This window comes from Eurosta solidaginis, chromosome 5 (genome assembly GCF_040869045.1).
Source record: "Eurosta solidaginis isolate ZX-2024a chromosome 5, ASM4086904v1, whole genome shotgun sequence".
NCBI lineage: Eukaryota > Metazoa > Arthropoda > Insecta > Diptera > Tephritidae > Eurosta > Eurosta solidaginis.
The window spans coordinates 74,905,484-74,917,500 of NC_090323.1; positions in this window are offsets into that span (position 1 = coordinate 74,905,484).

A 12,017-nucleotide genomic window follows, 5' to 3' on the forward strand; every position below is an offset into this window, starting at 1 on the left:
TCAGTGCTTCCAAAATTGTGTCTACCCAATCTGGTCTTTCCACTTCCACACGATGAGCTTTGTATGCTGGTTTACTCAATAGTGAGGCAGTTGCCTGAGTCAATGCATGTGATACCGTTTCTGCAAATGTTGGCTTTGGGTTTGCGTATGTGGCTCGCTTCGTTTTGACGTCCCGTATGCCATTTATAAAGCTCTAAATTTTTACCCTTTCGGTGTATTCCACGAGTGCGTCGGCATTCGCCAAATGTGAAAGCCTTTCGACAACTGACGCAAACTCCTGCAAAGTCCCATTAGCTTTTTGGTAGCGGTTTTGCAACTCTATTTGGTGTATCTGCTTCCTGTGTTCGCTTCCGTATCGCCTCTCTAGAGCGCTCATCAATGTTTCGTAGTTGTTCCGCTCTCCCTCGGGAATAGTCTGTAGGATTTCAGCAGCAGATCCTTTTAATGCCACGAATAGTGCAGCAACTTTATCCTCAGCACTCCAGTTGTTCACTGCTGCGGTCTTCTCAAACTGTAGCTTAAAGACCTGAAAAGGAACAGAACCGTCAAAGGATGGTGTCTTTACCTTTGGATTACTCGCTGAAACTGTTGGACGATTTATTTGCAACTCCTGTATACGACCTCTCAAAGCTTCTATCTCGGCATCCCTATTGTCCTCTAACTGCGAAGACATTTGTGCCACCTGCAATGATAAGCGCTCCTCTGGTGCTCCCATCTTGGATGTAATCTCTCAAATCCTCTTATTTGCCCTTTTGCTAAGTTCGATCACTGAACTGTTGAATAAATAACTCCAATATTTAATAATTCAAAATGGCCTTTATTAAAGTACTTCACAATAACACTCAAACTGATTTTTAAAATAATACTGCTATTGCTCGCTAGGTAGCGTCTTAATCGAAACTGCCCATAGCGGCTTTACCGCTTATGCTTTTATACTCTGTGATTTCCTCGTGGCATCTTCTAGGCGCTTCCAGAATTTTACTTAGTTATAAATTTCTCAGCTACAACTACAGATGTATAATTTTTATAGCTTCTCTCATACCCCATGCGCTTGTATATGTGAGCGACACTTCCACAATCACAATTGCATACCTTTAGGAGCATTTCAGATAAGATATCTGCATGTGCTTGTGCGTTGCTTCTCCGCCGCGTGCACACGTGGGTGTAGACATAATGATTGAGTTATTGATGTGAATTCACGTCACTGCTTAGCATCGGCCTAGAGATGGCAGTACCCCTTAGTGCCGCCAACATTCATAACAGTATTGATATAGAAGTATTATATATGGTGGCGATGCAAAAAATATCAGCCTCAGTGCACAACAGCTTTTCTTCACTCATTTGAGTCGAGCATAGAAAACTTCCAATATCACTGGATCACAAATTCCAGTTTTTTTCTGCACCATAGACGCCATTATAAAATTCCTATGTAAAATCGCCCCTGATTTCGGAAATCAAAGTTATTTTTAATTATATGATAACGTTTTTGAGATATTTACGAATAACGGGTTTTCCAAAAAAAGAAACAACAATTGGGCCCACTTAATCATATATATCTCAAAAACGAATCTAGCAATTCGAAAACGGTTTGAAACTTTTTAAAGGTAATAAAATTTGCTATAAACGGTGAATACAATACTTTTTGCTAGGCCCTGTAGATTCAAAGATAACGAACAATCATTACGGATTTTTTCAATTTTTTTTTTTTTTTGTTTTTTGTAAAAATATAAAAGAATGTGTACTTTGCGAGGAAGGATCTCGAAAACTTTTTAATTTTTGCAGATTTGTTTTTCCCTCTTTACGCTCTGTTTTATTACAAAAAATAAGCTTTCATCCAACAAAATCGATGGACTAATACAAAAGTTATAAGCATTCAAGTAAATATATCCATTTAATAATTAAGTACCCTACTGGTATATATGTGTTAGTATTCGTATATAAGTTAGTTAGTTTTTGCAGATTTTTTGTCTTCTCTTTAAGCTCTGTTTCATAACAAAAAAATGAGCTTTCATTCAAAAAAATCGATGGACTAATACAAAAGTTATAAACATTCAAGTAAATTTATCCATTTAATACTTAAGTACCCTACTGGTACATATGTGTTAGTATTCGTATATCAGTTAGTTCCCTGCAAACATCGTTGGATCATGTGGTCCACTGGAGTACTTACCATTATATTCCACTGTAATGCAGCATGGACCAACTCATGTTTCTACACGAACACATTGCAAGCCGATCATTGCTCGTTTTTAACGATTGTAATCACACGATGTTTATTGGACTGTGGGTACTCCATGGATTACTGTTGCTGTTGTTGTTGTAGCAATGCTCACCCCACCTAATAGCCGTGACCGATCACAAATTGTCATCAATATCCTCTAACGGGAGTCCAAGGAAACTTGCCGTTTCAACAGGGGTGGACCATAAGGAAAGGGGTGTTAGAGGCGTTGGTTCCACATTACAATTGAAGAGATGGTTGGTGTCATGTGGGGACACATTGCAAGCGGGGCATACATTTTGTATGTCAGGGTTGATTCTGGATAGGTAAGAGTTTAACCTGTTACAGTATCCAGAACGAAGTTGAGCAAGAGTGACACGCGTTTCCCTGGGGAGTATGCGTTCCTCTTCCGCAAGTTTTGGATAATTTTCGTTAAGTACTGGATTCACCGGGCAATTCCCGGCATAAAGGTCCGACGCCTGTTTATGGAGTTCACCAACGACCTGCTTGTGTTTCTTCACTTCATACGGCTGGGTTCTCAGGTGCCGTATTCCTCAAAATGCTTACGGAGATGACTCCTTAAGCCCCTAGGCAGTGCTGGTTCATCAATCAGATGTCTGTTGGGATGACCAGGTTTCTGGGTATTCAACAGGAACTGTTTGGTCAGCATCTCATTTCTCTCCCTGATGGGGAGTATTCTCGCCTCATTATGCAGATGGTGTTCTGGGGACATAAGAAGACAGCCCGTGGCGATTCTGAGAGAAGTATTTTGGCAGGCCTGTAGTTTCTTCCAGTGGGTGATTTTTAGGCTTGGCGACCATATGGGTGACGCGTAGCACGTAATCGGCTGGCTAATTGCTTTGTATGTAGTCATGAGCGTTTCCTTATCTTTTCCCCAAGTACTGCCAGCGAGGGATTTGAGGATTTTGTTACGGCTCTGAATTCTCTGAGTGCTCACCAAAATGTAGATCCTGATCAAACGTCACACCCAAGATTTTGGGGTGTCGGACAGTCGGTAGCGTAGTGCCATCGACGTGGATGTTCAAAATGGTCGACATTTGGGGCGTCCATGTTGTAAATAAGGTCGCGGAAGATTTAGTCGGTGATAATGCCAGGTTTCGCGAGGCGAAAAAACTGGAGAGATCAGGGAGATAGCCGTTTATTTTATTGCATAGCGCATCGATCTTTGGGCCTGGGCCTGTGGCCATTATTGTGCAGTCATCGGCGTAGGAAACGATTGTGACTCCTTCCGGTGGTGAAGGTAGCTTAGATATGTAGAAATTAAACAAAAGTGGGGATAGGACACCACCCTGTGGCACCCCCTGTTTAATTCTTTTGGTTTTGATGTTTCGTTTCTAAATTGCACCGATGCCTGCCGACCACCCAGATAATTTGCGGTCCACCTTTTAAGACATGGGGGAAGGGCAGACCCTTCCAGGTCCTGCAGTAACGAGCCATGGTAGACCGTATCAAAAGCTTTTGATAGGTCTAGCGCTACGAGTACTGTTCTATGGTGGGGTATTGATTTAAACCGCAATTTATCTGGGTGCTAATGGCATTCAGCGCGGTGGTAGTGCTATGGAGTTTTCTGAAGCCATGCTGATGAGGGGCTAGCTGCAAATTTGCTTGGAAATAAGGGAGCAGAATGGCTTCAAGCGTCTTTGCCACTGGCGATAGGAGAGATATCGGACGATATGACTCACCTATGTTAGCTCGTTTCCCAGGCTTTAGTAGCGGGACCACCTTGGCCATTTTCCATTTCTCAGGTATGACAAAGGTGGAAAGAGACAGATTGAAGACGTGTGCTAAATATTTGAACCCCTCTTTCCCTAGGTTTTTAAGCATCGGCATGGCTATGCCGTCTGGGCCCACTGCTTTGGATGGTTTAGCACGACCAATGGCATCCTCAACCTCTTTAGCGGTGATGGTGATTGGTGACGCGCTGAATTTGTGTTTATGTGCGCGTCTATTGGCTCTCCGTCTATCTTTGTCGACCGTAGGATGCATTATATATTGTCGGCAGAAAGCGCTCGCGCATTTTTTCGCGTCCGACAGCACTTTGTCGCCAAAGGCGATGGAAACTTTGTCTTTGTGCTTAGTCGGATTCGATAGGGACTTTACGGTGGACCAAAGTTTACCCACACCGGTAGAGAGGTCACAACCTCTTAGGTGCTCCTCCCATTTCGCCCGCTTGTGTTCATCTACAAGCAATCTGATGCGTTGGTTTATATCCCTTATTTGGGGGTCGCCTGGGTCAAGCTGTCTTATAAGGTCACGTTCTCTCGCTAAGTTTGCGGCCTCCGCCGGGAAGTGGGGCCGGATTTCGGGAATTCTCCCGGCGGGAATGAAATGTGCCGAGGCGGATTTAATGACCTTACGAAAGGCACGCTCCCCTTGGCGGACATCAGTCGGGATAGGGAGGGCAGCTAGGCGGCTGTCTGTAAAGGATTTATATTCTTCCCACTTTCCTTTTTTGAAGTTTATGAAAGTGCGTTTTTCAGTGACGATGAAGTCGGCGTTACGCTCAAGCGAAATAAGTATGGGCAGGTGGTCGGATGCCAATGTTACCATCGGCTGCCAGTTGAAGCAGTTTACGAGTTCTGCGCTCACGATTGAGATATCTGGCGAGCTGTGACAGCTTCCTACCATACGTGTGGGGGCGTCTCCGTTTATTGTGCAGAACGTCGTTTCTTCTATTTGATCCGCCAACATCTCACCCCTACTGTCCGCCCGCAAGTTTGAATGCCATAGATCATGATGGGCATTAAAATCGCCTAAGATAATGCGATTGTTGCCAGTGAGTAAGGCCCTGATATTAGGGCGGTACCCACTGGGGCAACAGGTGGCAGGAGGGATGTTGATGATTTCTAGGTTTGCATCGCCTGGCCGGACAGGTAGGCCTTGACGTTCTAAGACATTGTCCCTGCGGTCGATGCCAGGATCAAATATACAATATTGCACAGAGTGGTGTATGATAAACGCGAGACCGCCTCCATTTCCGCTTTCGCGGTCTTTCCTGTGGACGTTATACCCAGAGCAGGTCTGCAATGCAGATCTTGCTGTGAGTTTAGTCTCTTGAATCGCAGCAATGCGGATGTTGTGCCGCTTCATGAAATCGACTATCTCCGTAATCTTCCCAGTTAGTCCATCACAGTTTAACTGCAGAATTCTGAAGTGCATAAGGGGAGACGTCGCCACTCTGGGGGTAAGTGACGGGTGACTGCGCCTGGGTTGGGGAAGGCCAGGACGCAATTGCTGTTGTGGCCCTAGGACTGGGCGTCCTTGGGCAAGCATTGGGGTACCCGGATGATTTGGGTTTGCGGCCTGGCAACATGGCGCGATGAACCCCGTCGGGGGGTTGCCGTCGCGGATACCAGAACATCTAGGGAAGTGGCACCACCCAAGGCAGGAGCTGCATTGGGCGGATGTCGCAAACATATATATTCTGTGCTGGCAAACGGTGCAAACGGAGGTAGGGACTAAGAGTCTGTTTCCCTGACCTACACGATTGCTGCCGGAAAAGAGGGGGGGGGGGGGGAGAAGACGGGGGCAGGGGCTGCTGCTCAGCATTGCTTCCGACTCTACAACGAAGATTGTAGTTATGAGTGGTAGCAGCTGTTTGAGTCGTTGGCGCCGTGGGGCGCGAGCAGCAGCGGGTACTTGTTGTGGCTTGCTGAGCAGCGGGGCTGCTGGAAGGTAGTGGGGGGGGGGGCGCTTAGACGTAGACTACGGGACGCCCTTGGGCGTGAACAGCAAGGAGCCACAAAAGATTTATAAAAGTTACGTGGACGTCGGGTTTTGGGATCAAACCCAGAACAACCTGTCCGATGCAACCATCCCTTGCACGAGACACACTGAACAGAGTATGACCGTCCTAAAAAGATTCTTTTCCGGCAGATGCAGCAAAACCATTTCTCAGGACCGGGGTCAGGAGACGGACCCGGATTGGATTCGATGCCTTCCCGGAGTAAGAGAATATGGAGCAGTCCTGCTGCAAGGAGCTGCTGGGAGGATGACAATTTGTAGGAGGGACGAAACAAATTAGATGGGGTCACACTGAAATGACAGTCCTTGGTCGGGAAAAATCCCGAGTCGCTCTGGTACATAGAACCGACTGCCTTGGGAAGCGTCCATGGATTACTCTGATGTAATGCTGAAGTATATGGTCCAGTCCTAGGACATCGCAATGCTAATTGGACCATATTTTTTGTATGAATTGTGGTTAATTTTGGAGTACTCGGTTGGTCCATAGCGAGTACTCCACACATGCATGCATGGAGTACTCGCGATTTTTGCAGGGTTAGCGAATATTAACAAATATGTACGAATGCTTATAACTTTTGTATTAGTCCATCTATTTTGTTGAATGAAAGCTCATTTTTTTTTTTTGTAATAAAACAGAGCTTAGAGAAAAAAAAATAAATCAGCAAAAAAATAAAAAGTTTTCGAGATCCTTCCTCGCAAAGTTCAAATTTTTTTTATATTTTTACAAAAAAAAATGGAAAATCCGTAATGATTGTTCGTTATCTTTGAATTTGCAGGGCCTAGCAAAAAGTGATGTATGCACAGTTTATAAAAAATTGTATTACCTTTTAAAAGCTTCAAACCGATTTGGAATTGCTCAATTCGTTCTTGAGATATATATGATTAAGTGGACCCAATTTTTTTTTTTTGAAAAAACCGTTATTCGTAAATATCTCAAAAACGTTACCATGGAATTAAAAATAACCTTGATTTTCGAAATCAGGGGAGATTTTACATAGGAATTTCATAATGGCGTCTCTGGTGCATTTTGGCTGTAAACCAGTGTATTTAAATTTGTTTACTCAGCTGAGTGGTAGAGACAAAAATTAGTTAAACTCCGCGAATTTATACAAGTATTTAATTTTATTTAAATATCTCCATTTGCACTGACATATGTACATATCAGAGGTCTGCTTTGAGTACTAATAAAATTAGTGCACTTAGCCATGAGCCAAAAAATTGTGTCTAAATGTGTACTTAGTCAAGTACAGACAAATACTATGAGTGACTAGCACATAAAATAGAAAATACATACGAGTGCCCCGCAACACATATGTCCCATACATATATGACATTGTTGAGTATAAACTGAAATCATAGTCGCTTTAACTCAGTAGCATGTTGGTTTCGTGTGTAATACACTAGTTGTATTTTTTATTCAAGCGAGCTTGAATAAAACGCTTCAACTAGTTAAACAGTTTCATTATGCCAAAACCATACATATGGTGGATGTTTATCAGCTGCTATGACATTTCTACTTCTAGCGCAGTATGTTTTTGACACTCAACCAGAGAATTACAGAAACAAAATGCATGTAATGCGTGTGTTTGTTTGTATGTATGTCACCCTGCCGCCACGCTGTTATTTTTGTTTATCTGAACATTCGTATGTTCATTTCATTCGCTCGTTCACAATAGTGCCCTATTTTTGAATATGCAACACTATACAACACTATCAATCAGGTCGACTAAGTAAGCTAGCTAGTGTTTTAATTGTACTAGTTAGCAACGAAATACAGCTACTGTTTACTTCGTTTATTATCGGTTTTTCTTTAGCGCTGTATTCAGTTTAGTTTCGTGTACATCGTTGTGTTGCTAGCGTCAGAAGACTGATATGACTATATTCATTTTATTATAATGTTAGTCATACTGATTCAAATTAGTGTTTTCGTATAACACAGTTGACTTTCTTGCTCAATAGGACTGAACTGGTTCGTGGCTTATGAGCGGTTATTCATTTTACGAAGCGTGACTATGTAAATGTGTTTTAGTGGATATAAGTGCTTGATATTCTTTGTTTGTGTACGCACTAATACTAATTTTTTGGTTAGTCAACTAATAACCTGAAAACATGAATAATTGCAGCTCACTGGTACATTTGTGGAATATAATAACAAAAAAATAGCTTACGTTCAGTTTCTGCTTTTATAATAATAATTCAAAATTGTAGTGTCACGGGCGGGACACGTTCGAACTGAAAGTACTTTGAAAGCTTATTTACCATAATTTATACTTAAATACATGCCAAATATTCAGAGTCGGACTCGTTCCATTAACTTTCATCATCGTCGGAATACATTTTATTTACGTTAAGTTTAAAAACTTTAAGACTAGCAAGTTTAGACTTAAATGTAAGTCCCATAGAAAGATCCTCTTGACTACATCTTTTGAAGAAATGGTGTGACTGAACCTTGTTAATAGCGAGTACATTGTTCCATCTTCGGTGATGCTGCTAGCTTCAACCTGTTCTTCAGACAAATGCTTAGTCCCAATATTCTTTACAACCTTTCTAGCAGTCGACATGAAATCTACAGCATTATTCATATCAGCCTTACGTTGCCGTACTTGATTCCATACCGACCTCTTCACAACGGGGCCAGCGCCATCCATTGCTCCTTTTCCATGGGAAGTGGCGAAATAATACCCTCTACCTGCACTGAAAGAATACGACTGGTAAAATCAACCGAAATACGGGTCAATTCAACCGAAATTTCTGTTAATTTTTATCCATCGCAACAAGATGTTGAATCAACTGCGCACAAATCGTTGATTCGTAATTAACCGTTTTAGTAGTCAAATAAACAAAAAAAGTTGCTCCATTATCCTTTACCCATATATTTGTTAAATTAACAATTATTACTGTCGCTCTAAGAATACCAATCAAAACTGTTAATATGAAAGGGATTTCTATTAATTCCAAATAACCAGCGTAAACTGTAAAATTAATAGTGTTTATTGTCGAAATGACACCGACAGTGAAATCTATTGAAATAACAGATATTTCTGTTTTTTTCTACTTTCTACACCTTTTCCAGTTTAAGTTCAGAAAATTACAATTCAAGTTCAGAATTTCCAATTTAAATTAAGAAATTTACAATTCAAGTTCAGAATTTTCAATTCAAGTTCAGAAATTTCCAATTCAAGTTCAGAAATTTCCAACTCAAGTTCAGAAAACTACAATTTAAATTCAGAAAATTGCAATTCAAGTTCATAAAATTACAATTCAAGTTCAGAAGGTTCAAGTTCAGAAAATTTTTCGGATATTTTTTTTTCGCCCAATGGAAATAAAGGTATGTAAGATGGTATCTATGTGTTAAGGAAGCATTGGACATCTTAACTCATTTAAATCAATTTTTCGAGATAGCGAAGAAACAACTCTCGCTCATAAGAAGTAATTGCAATGCCATCCAGCTATATTCTTAGCGTCGCAACCATTGATCTTCACTGAGTATGACATCAGTGATGACGAAGATATGACCACTTAAACAGTCAATGGAGCGTCCGCACTCCCGGAAGTATCGTATACGTACTGTCTGCATAGATCTTGACGCCATATGTCAAAATATCTCAACTTATCCGCCATCATCATCATTCATCATGAATTGGCACTTAATCGCGATGTTGGCAGTTTCGTAACAAATCATGCCAGCTTTCCCTGTTTCGCGGTAACTGACGGCGATTGGTAGCACAATAAGAGGTCACGTCTTCCTCCACCTTCGCAACTCTATGGAGGTCTCTCCCTTCCACTGCTTTCAAACTGCTGTTTCGACTGTAGTACTTTCTTGGCCGTAGCGTCACATGCACTTGTTGGAAAGAATTATCCTCCATTTGATTTCAAGGTTCGGGATGTACATACCTTGAAGAAAACTTGGGGTATACTATACCCAAGCCACAATTTTGGCAACATGGTCAACGAAGCATCAACGCTTCCGCAAGTATCATATAAGTATAAAATTAATTAATTAAAACAACTTTTGAAAATTAACACCCTACTTATAAATTTCTGAATTCGAACTCTAATTTTCTGAACTTGAAATGTAATTTTTTGAAATGAAAATTCTGAACTTGAATTTTAATTTTCTTAATTTGAATTGTAAATTTCTGAATTTAAATTGGAATTTCTGAACTTGAAATGTAATTTTCTGAACTCGAATTGGAAAATTTGAACTTGAATTGTAAATTTCTGAACTTGAATTGTAAATTTCGGAATTTGAATTGGAAATTCTGAACTTGAATTGTAATTTTCTGAACTTAAACTGGAAAAGGTGTAGAATAATAGCATAAACTTTTACATCAACAGAGTTTTCTGTTCATACCTATGGCATTAATACCTGTGGAAAAAATAAAAGCCGGATAAATATATTTTTAAACTTACGTAGTTCTTTTTTTATTTGTATAATTTACACATAAGTATATTTCATTTCTAATATTTCTTTCTCATATTTCTTTTATTGCTATATTTAGTAATATTAATTAAAATTATAACTTAAATCTGAATTCAAATAAACAAAACTTGTTCCGAATCACCATCGAAAGCTTTGTACTTGCTGTAGAGTTATTTACTTTGTAAAATATACTTTAAGTTTGTAAATTATTTTTATGTTATTTTACTTTTAATGTTATTTCAAAATGAAAATATCCAAATCAGTTATTTTAGAATTGTTAAAATAAATTTTTAATAAAAATATAGTTTAACACTAAATATTTTGGCGATTCTACCAACGGACCTAAATTTATTTTAGTCTATTAGTGATTTATTTGTAAATACTATCAATTTTATACATCAAAATATCACAGATGTTATTACGGATTCAAGTGTCTTCTGATATAATAATGAAGATATTGACTTGAGGACTGCGAATTTCTAAGGTACCGATATAATTAAATTTAAAGCGTTACAATATTCATTATTTTCGACAATTTTTATTGAAGTTTTGGGTGTATCTTCTTTTTCCTAACTGCAATATATATTATAAATGATAAACGGCGCGCTATGCAAGCAACATTTAGCAATGCAACAAATCGAGATTTAAATGCATTTCCAATTAATTATACAAACAAGAGAAATAAATGTATTTTTGAACACTTAACCTACCATTATGCCAGTCGGGTCAACTTATAAACAAATCAAGATTACAATCACATCCCTCACGCTCTACTGCACGTGTTTGTTAGCGAGGATATATTATTATAAATGTAAAAAAACATATGACTAAAAATATTAGTTTTTACAATAACTAATTATATTTTAGTAGAAATACATATACTATATAAATAAAATTAATAATTTAAAGATATAATCATATGCACCTCAAATAAGTGAGTGTTTTAATTCCTAAACATTTAATAAAATATATATATATACATACAAATTGGAAATTTAAATCATTATAAACATCAAACTATCACATACAAAAGAAAATGCATGTATAATTAACTAAGGGAATGTGTATCCAACAAAATATTTATATTAATAAAAAGAAGTTTGTTTCTTCAATCTTTTGTTACATAATGAAATGAAAATTTAATCTAAACAAAATAATTCCATTTAGAATAATAATGTTACATTATTTAAAAATTTATATTAATTAGTTTAAAACAATAGTCAATTTATTATTTATATTAATTATGTATACCCTTTCTCCAGTTTATAATCAAAAACATATATCATTAACACATTTAAGAAATTTTACAACAACAGACATACAAATTTCACAATACAAGTAAATTCATATTTAACAAACCAAAGAGCAAAGAAATAACTTTAAATTTTTAAATTCAAACTAATTACTATAATCAATTTTAAAAAATCTCAAAAGATTTCTTAAAATAATTTTTATTGACATATATCAATTCTTTCACATTGAAATTAAAATCATATGACAATTTCATATCTACCTCAAACGAATAACGGAATCAACTTTTCGTTCTTTATCAACAACTTGGACTTGCATTATGCAGAGTACAACTATATATTGAACATATATTCTGCATAA